We start from the raw sequence: 12,680 nt of genomic DNA on the forward strand, positions 1-12,680 counted from the left end.
GACTTTAACACGGACGGATGGGCGGAGTCGTGGCCGCGAGTATGAGTCATTAAAGGCTTTCGCCTTAAAACACGCGACTTTGCGCAGAAGGTTCGATGTGTACTGAGGGTGCGCAATGATGCGTCTCCAATCGGCAGAATAAAAGCAGTGAAGAATGCTCGAAACACGCAAAACCGAGGCGAAAGTATGCGCAAGTTCGCCCATTAGCCCAAGCTTCTTTGCTTAAAGTGAGCTCGTGTTGTGAGCATGATGCAGCTGTCGGAGGTCAAGCTATGAGGGATGATTGTGTTCCGGGTGTTCTTCTCACTCTAGAAAAGGTGGTGGTGAAAATATTTTAATGAAATAGTTTAGGAGGTTGTAGCGGCGATTGGAGCTCTCAGTCCGGAACCCCATAGGCTGCTGTCCGGGCTCTTTCGATGAGTTGCTTTTGACTCTTTTCGTCCGAGCTTGTCAGAGCTGCCTCCCACCCCTCCTGCGTTGGCTGGTTATTAACAATGATCGCCTGATTTCGTTGGCAGGCCCATACCATATGGTACAGGTCCGCCTTCTCCCCGCATAATTTGCATTGTGAGTCAAATGACTCCGGGTCTATTGTGTGTAGTCTTCGTGGGTTGTTGTAAGTGTTGGTCTGTAGCTTTCGGAGGTGTAGTTCCTCCCCTTTATCTAGTGTCTTAGCCGGTGGAGGGTAGACCCGACGGGATAATCTTAAGTGCTGAAGTATGTCATTGTAAGTTAGTAGTGGGGTAGGAGGTTCCACGGCATCCGCACTGAGTGCCCGGAGGAGAAATGCTCGGGCTGAGGCATGTGCGCTCTTGTTCCCTGGGATGCCCTGGTGACCTGGTACCCATATTAAGTACCGGGGCTATTTCCCTTTGCTCGAGAAAGCGTGCGGAGAAAAAAAAAGTAGGAATCAAAGATCGGGTGAGACGGCTGTAAACCGATTGAACTACAAAGTATGCGAGGCAAGGCATGCGAAGAGCTTGCATTACAAAACAATGCCAGCTTGGGGATAAGTTATAATGCGTAACAATAACGCGTCATCCTCTTGAACTTCTCGCACTTGACTTCGCGACTAACGAGAAACTTTTTGAGTGCCAGTATTTGACGAATATGAAAATGTAGCCCGAAATAACTTCAGGTTTATGGGGTTTAACGTCCCGAAGCGACTACGGCTATGAGGGACGCCGTAGTGAAGGGCTCCGGAAATTTCGACCACCTGGGGTTCTTTAACGTTCACTGACATCGCACAGTACATGGGCCTCTAGAATTCCCCCCCCCATCGAAATTCAACCGCCGCGGCTGGGATCGAACACGCGTCGTTCGGGTCAGCAGCCGAGCGCCGTAACCACTGAGCCACCGCGGCGGATCCGAAATAAGTAATCCTGCTAGTTTGCAAAGTAATGAAATGCAAAGCATACGGGCCAGCAGATTCCACTGGAGTATTTAACGCCTTTTTGTGAGAATGTAACGATTGTTCACAAGGCGCCGTGTTTCTTGCCAGATTAGCTGCGAAAAAAAAAGATATATTTTGCGTAACTAACTTTTATTTACTGTCTTAAACAATCTATAGTACCACCCTGTCTTGTGTCAGTCGCTGGTCGCCTTGATCGATCACACCCGTTCCAACTGAACACGTTTATTGAAGGCATTTCTCGGATACATGATCTCCATCCAGGGTGTCGAACCGGTATTTTTTCGGGTTCGGTTCGGGTTCAGTTCCGGGTTCGGCTCCAGAGGGCCATTCCGTTCCGGTTCGAACCGGTTCGGACCGTCTCGAACCGGTTCAAACGGGTTCGAATGGGTTCAGGACAAAAAAAAATTAGAACGCAGATGGGTTTCAGTGATATGCGTTTTCTTTTCTCTTGCACATCGCTATACAAAATAAAAAATGCAAAGATTTGTTTGCGAGAACATAAAACTGGGCTAGTTGGTAACTGTTGCTTAAGCAGCGCAGTAAACAGGACAAACGGAAGTCTGAAGACGACATAGACGCTGACTAACAACTGGTTATTACATTCTCTGAAAAATATATGAAGGCGCAGGACACAATGAACAATCCAAAAAACAGCAGAGCAAAGATTAAAACCAAAAAACCATACTACGCATGGACATCGTAGTCTAGTCATGACATCTTTTTCAATGAAATTCGAAGACTATATTCCATAGTAGACGGCACTCCCCTATCTCCTGGACCTCACATAATTCCAAGAAAGCCTGGCTCCTTATCTGCGAAATTGATGTATGGTGAAGCAACACGCTCATCTGCATCCTTCCTGATCATACAGGCCTCCACCATCTCCCTACAAATTCGATCAGGGTGATTAAACAGGAGACTTGTCTTACTAAGTGGGGAAGCAGATGAGTGTGTTGCTTCACCATCTATCAGCTTGGGAGATAAGGAGTCAGGCTTTCTTGGCATTGTGTGAGGTCCAGGAGACAGGTGAGTGCCGTCTACTATCGAATATACTCTTCGAATTTCGTTGAAAAAGACGTCACGACTCGACTGTGATGTGCATGCGCAGTATGGTTTTTAAGTTCTAACCTTTGTTCTGTTTTTCTGGGGTTGTTTCCTGTGTCCTGCGCCTTTTTCAAGAATAAAATTACCAGTTGTTAGTCAGCGCTCGTGTCGTCTTCTGTCTTCCTTTTGTCGTGTTTACTGCGTTACTTGAGGATGAAAAAAATTGTTTAATGCGAGATGTTCTCACTTTACCCATTTCATTTATTGTCCGCAGCAAAAACACGAACTTATGGTAAGAGCCGCAAAAAGAAATGAACTCGAAATTAATGAAAATCGGCTATGTATATACGCTATAATCCACCTTATGAGGTGTAGGATGAAATTTAAGGCAGAAAGCTGGGCTAGTTGGTGTTTGGATTGAGGGGTTGAGGGGACATAGTAGTAGCGCTAAAAAACAAGGACGACAGGGCAGACAAAGATATCACAGGCGCTAGACATCAACATTGCAAACGATGTAAGCATGATGAAAAAACATCTACCCCTTTGTTTGAGCAGACACGTGTGATATATGTCAATGCAGATCAGAAAGAGCGGGAAGTATTGGAAGCCTTTCTCATTCACATGGAAAGGCAATCGTGCGTGAGCAAACGAAATGTTTATCTGTGCATTAAAAATTTGAGGTTCCTGTATCGGGAAGTGCCGTCACGCATGCGATTCAATTGTTGATTTTTTTATGCCCCTGATTGTCGCCTATAAATTCGGAGTTGTTCTCGAGAATAAAGTCAGTTGATGTCTAGCGCCTGTGTTGTCTTTGTCTACCCTGTTGTCCTTGTTTTTTAGCACTACTACTATGTCCTCTCAAGTAGGATGAAAAGCCGATGGATTTTACATCTGCAAGACCCTCCTGCGTCAGCAGTATGGGAGACCCCGTAGCGCGAGTAATAATAGGCCTCCCTTGAAGCTTTAATCAGTTGGGACTTTCTCGTACGCAGTGTACTTACGGGGCCCCAAAATTGCCGCCGCACGCGCCCTCTACGTTCCCGCGCACTACTGAGAAACGAAACTGTCATGTATCGGTCCGTATACATACAGACAGATACCTTTCCGTCACACCGAAACCGACTTTCCAGTCCCCCCTCGTTTACTACATGGTAAGAAAATGTTCGAGAATCCCTCCACCGCCCATCCCCCACCCAACGAGAGCCTCGTGGGAGCACTGGCTCTCCCTAACATCCAGAACTTACCAATCATGTTTTACTTAAATCGCCTATTCAACATCGCCTTTGTGACTCACGTTATATATCCTGAGCCCCTATAGCTCAGTATCTTCAAAAATCAGCTAATCGTGGCTTCTCGCTATAGTAAAGTAAGAAATTTATTTGGGATAGAATGTTTGGGACTTTTCCTGGGGCGCTATCCAATGCAACCTTTGCGTCCACAGAATTTTTTGCGCCCCAGATAGAGTGATAAGGAGGGGTTAATCTGGCATGCACCATTTGTCCACTAACTTGTTTCCGGCATTTATTTCCAAAGCCACAAACAACCCCTTTCTGGCAGCTATGCTTAATAGGTGAGTAAGTGCTTGCCTGTCTTTTCTGGACATGCTCGCGAGTGCTGATTCATTCGGTTTTCTCAGTCTTGGCTTTTACTTACCTGTACGGCCTCTCCAAAAGGCTGATGACAAATGTTGCGATCGGCCATTACTTCCTCTACCCATACATCTACAGCCTTACCTAAACTTTCTTGATACTAGTGTATTAAAGCGAAGTCAGCGGATGTACAGTGTAGCCCACTTTAATGGCCACAGATATAACGAACGCTCGCTTATTTTGAGCGGGTGTGGTGAAACCGTGAAAATATGCATAAGGGCAACGGAAATTCATCGCAGATACAGCGAACAACTCTGGCCACACCACTCGGTTATAGCGAACGAGGTGGCGTGGTGAACTGCCCCGAGGTTGTGGAGGTCGCCCTTCCGCTAAGCACGCAGATGAAATAGCGCCTCTCAACCTTCACGACACCGCCCCGGAAAGAACATGTCAACCCAGAAATGGAATTACAAGGCGTCACTGCTGTCCGCAACGCTAACCGGAAAGTCCGGCGTCCGGTAACACTGTATATGCTAATGTAAACACGGTAACCATGTGCTATAATTCTCTATTGAAATGAAATAGTAAGTAGCCGCCGGCCAAACCCGCGTCGATGGCCAACGAGGGCGATCATTGCCAACGCGTTCGCCGGCTCGGCAAAGCGTCCTGAGTAGAAGCGCGATGCGCGTGAGACAGGGGCATCGTCAAAAGCGAAGCTACTGAAAAATCTCGCGGATCAACTAAAAACAGCGATTAGATAATTTTGAAATCCTTGCTGGCCATGCCAACCACGCGGTGGAACCTGCGGGACCGTCAGGTTCGCTGTAAGTGGGCTCCACTTAGTTTTAATCGGCCACAAAAACCCTATTCACCCTTCAGACACGGACCTTACATGTTAGGACGTACCTTCGTGCCCAAAAAAATACAGCATCATGACAAAAATATCATTTTATTGCTGAAATTGTTTCTCGTTGCTCGCACAGGTAGAAATGCACTGACCACGGCACAAACGCCCCTTTGGCGCGAAGGTATGGTTTGGTTTGGTTAATGGGGTTTAACGTCCCAAAGCGACTCAGGCTATGAGAGAAGCCGTAGTGAAGGGCTCCGGAAATTTTGACCACCTGGGGTTCTTTAACGTGCACTGACATCGCACAGTACACGGGCCTCTAGAATTTGTCCTCCAAAGAAATTCAACCGCCGCGGCCGGGGTTCGATCCCGGCTGCGAAAAGTAGATATAAGTCGCCAGACAGAGAATTCAAGATCGAGCAGTGCGCGAACAGCGGATGGAGCCGCGCGCTGGCGACTGGCAGCAATTTTTTCTTAGAAGCAGAATGATTTCAGCGAATCGGCATAACGAAATCACTTCATCGTAGTTACATTGCATCGCAGTAGCATCTTTTTGGGCGTAATCACTACCGCATGCCATCGAGCACATGTATTTCCGCATTGCCCTTTTGTGTAATAGGTATTTAATTTTTTCCTTATTAGTACATCTCCACCGTTGCCAAGAACCCGCCTTTCGTTGCTTATTTCCGTCGCACGCAAACAAGAATATGCGGATTCTAAAAAAAAAAGAAGCTGCAGCAATTTATACATCCTTCTATTGGTAATACTAGTAGTAATATCTTAGGTTTAACGTGTCGAGTATACATAGGGACTATATGACAGACGGTGTAGTGGAGGACTACAGATTAACGGAGACCAGCTGGGGATTTTGGACGTACGCTGGTTTTTGTATTTTTGGAATCAGCAGCCGAGCTCCACAGCCATTGAGCCATTTTTTTTTCTTTATTGCCCTACAGGCCCATCGTGAGGGGTTTTTTTATTTAGAACTTGCTGTCTAAGATAATGAGCGCCTACAAAAGTAAATGTTGCACTGCCCACTGCGGTTGTTCATTGGTTAGAGCGCTCGGTTACTTATTCGGTGTACCTGGGTTCGAACTCGGCCCCGGCGGCCAGGTTTCCATGGAGGCGAAACGCAAAAGGCCCCGTATGCTGCGCGATGTCAGTGCACGTTAAAGGGCAACTGCGCCACTTTTTGAGAATTTCGCGATACTCAAGGATTCAAATCTATATAGGCTGCAGGTAAAGCATGCTAAGTTTTTTGCACTACCATTTAAAATAGTGACGTAATCGACGATTAAATTTTGCACTTCTCCTCAAAGCAAAAAAGGAGTGCGGGGAAGTTCAGTGTGAGGTCACGGAAGGTATGATTTCAAATTACTGCTGCCGTCAGCCACGCCCTGCCGTGCCTCATTGCACGCTTCCAAACAACGTTCGGCGTGCTTTGACTTCGGTGCCGTTGGTTTTTTTTTTTTTCTTCAAAGCAGGCGTTTATGCGTTGGAAATGTACGGATACTTTCGATGACGTCATCATACGTCCCCCACTTAGCGTTGTGCGCTGCGGAGAAGCTTGAAGGCCGTCGAAACTTTAATTTGTCATTACGTCACCGTTTCAAATGCTAGGCCAAAAGGACTTCGCATACTTTACCTGGAAGTTTCACACATTCGACCTTTTTAAGCTCGTCGATTTCTAAAACATATGCAGTTGCCCTTTAAGGATCCCCAGCTGGTAGAAATTATTCTGGAGCCCACCCCTACTGCGCCTGCTTCTCTTTTTTCTTTCCCTCCTACCTTCCTCCCTCTCTTACGGCGTGTTTCAGGTGTCCATCAAGAAGTGAGACAGACTGCGCCATTTCCTTTCTTCAAAAACCACCATCACAACATTGTTGGGTCAGCCGCCGCGGTGGCTCAGTGGTTATGGTGCTCGGCTGCTGACCCGAAAGACGCGGGTTCGATCCCGGCCGCGGCGGCTGGAATTTCTTTGGAGGAGAAATTCTAGAGGCCCGTGTACTGTGCGATGTCAGTGCACGTTAAAGACCCCCAGGTTGTCGAAATTTTCGGAGCCTTCCACTACGGCGTCTCTCACAGCCTTAGTCGCTTTGGGACGTTAAACCCCATAAACCAAACCAAACCAACATTGTTGGGTCCTCGCGCTAATATTTCGTCTATTGGTGGGAAATGACGCAAAGAAAAGGAAGGCATTCTCAATCCGTACTAAAATGACTATAGACACCCAGTTTTATTGCGTGTTTTCTCCTTTCAGATGACGCCATAGATATTAGAATACATGGATCACCGTGTGGTATTCGCCTACTGCCACTAAATAATTTAGAAAATAACTCTTTCTCCCATGCTGTTTCGGTTTCATCAACCGAATGATGGCTTTGACGTGAGTTCAACATTAGATCACGTGAGGTACGGTAAAACTAATACAAACGCTGATACGTTGTTTTGACTCACTGCAGCACTTATATAGCCGACTTCAAGACCTATAATTACAACTAACGACGTGTCAGCAGTTATTTTGCCTTTTTATAGCACCTCACGCGACCTAATTTCCACTACACGTCACAGCCATCGTAATGTTGGTGAAACCAAAACAGGGTCAAGAAGAAATTGAAACAAATTATTTATTATGAGTTGGTGAATACCACGCGGTGCTCCATGTACACCAACGTCAAACGCATCGTTTTAAAGAAGAAAGCACACAAGCAAAAGTTTGGTGTCTTTAGTACTTTACTGAGTTAGAGCAGTCCTAACATTTTGATTAAAAATTTACGCAAATATGTAAAAGGGAGGAGTAATAACTCAAGATTTCACATAAACCTGACGTACAAGTGTTTAGAATTGGCGGCAGTACATTACAGAAGCGTCAATTAGGCTTCTTCCCAGGCACCAGGCCTCCTGTAAGTTTGCTGTCGCATATACTGGGTACCATTTTCGGACTTCCCAGCGCAGACTGATGCGGGTGGGTAAGTCTATGCGATAGATCCTCTCATTTTGTCGGAAAACAAGACGTATGCCGGGATGCAAAAAAAGAGGGCTGAACCGGATCCCGAACCGGTTCGGAACGGTTCCTTTGAATTGTTCCGGTTCGGGTTCAGTTCCAAGATGGCGAAAAAATATGGGTTCGGTTCGGTTCCCGTTCCGGGCGAAAATTCGGGTTCGGTTCCGGTTTCGGGTTCGGGTTCAGTTCCGGTTCGACACCCTGTGTCATCACATGACGGTCGGAGTCGCTCTCCTCCTCCCCTCTTTCTCTGCCGCCCTCTCTGCAGTCCCGTCTCCGTTTTCACACGGCCGCTCTGATCGCCTGATCACGCGCGCGCGCGAATCCAGGTGGCCGTACGTGGTTCTCACCTTCTAGCTCTCGTGATATCGCCTAGCTGGCGCTAGGCGTCCGGAGATAGTGGGAGACTCGAATGCTTACACTTGGGAGGACACCTGATTTACGGAATTTCACGCGGTAGAGGCAGTTTTCTGTTCGAAGCAGGTCGCCGACGCATTGCTCCCAATGTAGAACAATGGGAGAGTGGGACCCAACACGCTTCCGTCGAGAGCGGCGTCCTCACCCTGAAAGCGGTGCTGGCCACTGAGGCATCCCAGCATTGGCGGCGGTTATAGTTCAGTATATCGCTGGTACAAAAAAGCTTTATAAACGGTGGCTGGTACAGCACTCCCGCCACGCCTACGCTCCGGCGGTGCCGAGGCCCGTGGTGCGGGCCGTCTGCCCTAGAGCGTACGCTGTCTCCCCCTATTTTGCAAACACGCACATGCGACGTGGCATGCACTGGTGTTTGTCTGCTTCGTGGCTTTGCACTGGCACCGTCGCCTGCGTCGCTGCATTGGTCATCTGCTTCTGCTTGCTTCGTGCAGCTCACCTAACTCTGGCTCCGGGCTGTTGAGGTTAAGAGAAGCGTTTTGCGGCATAGTAATGCCAGAGGTGGCGGACGTCAAAAAAAACAAAACAAAAACAGCGGCATAATATGTTAACTACTCAAAATGATTAACTCAATTAAATAGTTAGCCTTTTAACTATTACGATAGGCACCTGATTCTGATTAGAGATTTGAAGCCAGCCGTTAATAGCCATACCATCTCTTAGAATTTCAAAACCGCGATTACCCTCGGCGCTATGGCTCGATAAAATTTGGCTATTTCGACTAGTTACGTGCACTGGAGAGGTTGCTTTCCTGTATGATTTCAAAGGCGCATGTATTTTCGCCCGATGTAGCCAGAATTAATGGAGCCACAGCAGCGAGGGTAATGGCGTTTTCGAAATTCTAAAAACATATAGGGCTATTATTAACGGCCGGCTGCAAATCTCTAATTGCAGTCACACGCCTGTCAAGTTAACTATTAAAATTTAGTTAGCCACAATTACTGGTTAACATGATTCGCCTGTTTTTTGATGTCCGCCAACAAAAAGCTTCTATTTGCCTCAAAAACCCTATTTTTAGAAATTAGTGATTATGTCGCGTTTGTCTTGCTGACAAGCGGCGCTAAATAGATGAAGGGTCCAGCCGAAATTTATAATATCACACGCTTTAGTTTTTCGCTACAGAAAAGAGAGGCGGCCGACTGGCGTTACTTCGGTTCCCTCGTATTCGCTCTTTCAAAAGCAGCTTGTGCGAGGTATTGCGGTGGCTTATAGTCGTGTCATCGCACAGTGATCGTTCAGGAGCACTAACTTACGCAGTCAGATTATTTATGAAACAGGCACACCCAGCAACGACAACCGAAATAGTACGCGAGGTGTTTATTTTAAAGACAGAGGGGATAACATTAATTTTCGAATGAACCGCTTTGAAAAACTTTCTTACATCCAGAACTCAACCTGTCCTAACGATGCTGCTGAAAGAAGACTTTAGGAGACGTGCCCTAATGTACCTAGAATATAGAAGTTTTGGCAGGAGAGGCACAAAATTTTGGCGGGATTTTAGGCCCTTTGTGGGGATTACAGAGTAGAAGACGATATTGCAGCTTTCTTTAAAGGGGTGGAGACACCAAATTTGTGGTTCGCGCGTTCTTAGTTTCAAACGTTTCTTATGGCTCCAGGAAGCATGATACACACTCAGAGATTCATATATTCACAGTGAATAATTTATTATAGCATTTTAGGTGAACGATTTTCGGTTTCGGTTTCGGAACGCCGAGTTGTACAGTGACGTCACAGAGGGGGAAGATCAACTGCTTCGCTTGGTCACGTGGGCCCACAAAAGTTGTGACGCACCTACTGCTGCATCGTCTGCTTTCCCACACACGTGCTGACCAGCGCATGAAAACAAACAACTGCACGTCTAGTCCCAGCAGCTCGGATTCTGACAGATCTGATTCCAATGAGTGAGGACATCGACTTTTTTTTTGTTCGCACGCTAATATCGCCTTTGCGGGTTCGCGTGAGGATGCGAAACACTGCAAAATGCCAGTAAGCATGGCTGCGCCGCTCTACCCAAGCTGCGCCCACAACCGCCCACAACCGGTGTCACACTTCGCTGCCGTGCAGCAGTACCTGAGCGCTGCTTGGGATGGTGTACGAATATAACAAGAAAAGACAAGATCGCCTTGTTATCAGAACTGCCAGCTATACTCGAGCAGCGACAAAGCATGTCTGCTTATGTTGGGAGCTTTCGGCAACGGCACCGCTCGCGGGCGCTCCGGGCGACGAGCTCTGCTGCTGCCTGGCTGCCGTGGTCGTCGCTAGCAAGCGGTCGGTGCTTCGGAAGTCGCCTGCGCTATAATAAAAGGCCTACTTTTCACAAATAGCTGTAGTGTTAACAGAATCATCTCACAATAAAATAATAGTATGGTCAATCTCCTCGACGCCTTCGGCAGCGGAGCTAGCGGGCGCCAGGCGAGCCGGACACCAACGTCGCGCCAGCGGCAGCTGCTAGGCGCGGTTGTGAGAAATTTGCTCATATCACAGTTGTTACCTCTACTAGCAGCTCAGTATTGGTCAGCGATCCTCAAAAATGACACTTTTTCACATTTCTTGTCCTATGGTTTATTATTTACGTCAAGAACACTCTTTAGCTCGCTTTTATGACGTCGGCAGACGGTATCTAGGCTGACCTACCGGCCGGCAGACTCGGCGTACTTCACGTCCGCACAGGAAAATACAAAACAGCCATGCTACCAGAAACGATGCTTTCTAGATTCGAGATACGACAGCATGACTGTGCTAAAAGTGGATCTTTCGGCAGCGACACTGTCTGCGGCAACGCCGGCCGACGACCTGCGCGCTGGTCCCAGACTGCCCTAGTCGTCGCTAGGCCTAGCTGCTTTCGCATATCGACTCCGCAGCTGAGGGCGCTTCGGGACTGGCCAGCGCTCAGAAACGTGCTCCGCTCGGCACCCCTTTACTGTGAACTCGTCTCATAATAAAAGATATGTTCGATTTCCACGACGTCTTGAGTAACAGAGCTAGCAGACGGCAGGCGAACCGCACCAGGTAGCAGCAGCACAAAACCGGCTGATGAAATTTGCTTGCATCGCAGTCATCACTTCTACCAGGAACTCGGTATTTGACAACGATCGTCAGAAACGATGCATTTTTGATAATCATATATCCCAGGGTTTGCTATGAACGTGAACAAACAATACTATCGCGTTCTTCAGATGCCGGCGTTCGGCACGAAGACTGGCGCAGACCGCCCGGCTCCAAGGAGTGCGCCCTATGTCATCATGACGCTGCCGCTCTCCGCGCTCGCATTTGGCTGCCGCTTCCCGTCGTTGTTGCCGCGAGCGGCCAGCCGTTGACATCTAGCAGGCCGGACGCAGGCAACGAGCTGCAATCGGACGTTGCGACGCTGTTCGCAACGGCGCGCCGCAAACCGAGCGAGTGGCGGTTAGCAGCAAACGCGGCTCGCTGGTGCGTCGACTGCGCTCACACGGCTGTGCCCCGCTCATCGTACGTCACTGTATTTTGGTATGACGTCACTAAAACTTGTGACGTCATGGTTGATGGCGCTAGCGATGGGTATAGATCGTGAGAGTGAGCATTTAGGTAATCTTTGGAACCGAATTAAAATATTTTTTAAACGTTTGTTGCGTCCAACACCTGGCTGTGAGTGCCCTTGCATACATAGGAATCCCATAGCAGGCTTTTTATAGCTTCAAAATTTGGTGTCTCCACCCCTTTAAGACATATCTTATAAGAGCAGTTTTGGCAGGAAAGGCTTCGAATTTTGGCGGGAATTTCTAGGTTGCAAAGCTGTGCAGTTCGAACACTTCAGTCTCTGGTGGAATGCATGACTGCCACGGCATCCATGCTTCGACTTATTGTTTAAATATTCAATGTCTGCAGGCTTAGACTGGATATGTACATGTTCAAGAAAGTTAAAACCGGATACAATGCATTTATGGATAAACATTACAGAAGAAATACAGGTCATTACTTACGCACTACTTCCATTATTACGGACATTCCACGGACTAATTACGTCAACAAAAGACTGATCATCATATCATGCTCCTATCCAACGGATATCCATTCATAATTGAAGCATGCAGCAAAAACTCTTTTCACAGATCAAAATTTCAAATATAAAATGCGGGCTTCCTTCACTGCAACGGCAGGGGCGTATAGCCAGGGAGGGGGGTTGGTGTCAGAACACCCCCGAAATTTTCTGAGCGCTGCTTCGCCCCCCCCCCCCCCCCCCCTTGTTCTTTGTTGTTTATTTTCGAAAAAAAAAATGATGTACATTGTTGCATTTTAGCTCGGAAATCAGACGAGCTTGATGAGCAATTTAAGACGCCTGAGAGCTGCAAACGAATTTTCGCCACACGTTTT

The sequence above is a fragment of the Amblyomma mixtum genome, chromosome 8 (assembly GCF_055824585.1).
Source record: "Amblyomma mixtum isolate Tamu chromosome 8, ASM5582458v1, whole genome shotgun sequence".
NCBI lineage: Eukaryota > Metazoa > Arthropoda > Arachnida > Ixodida > Ixodidae > Amblyomma > Amblyomma mixtum.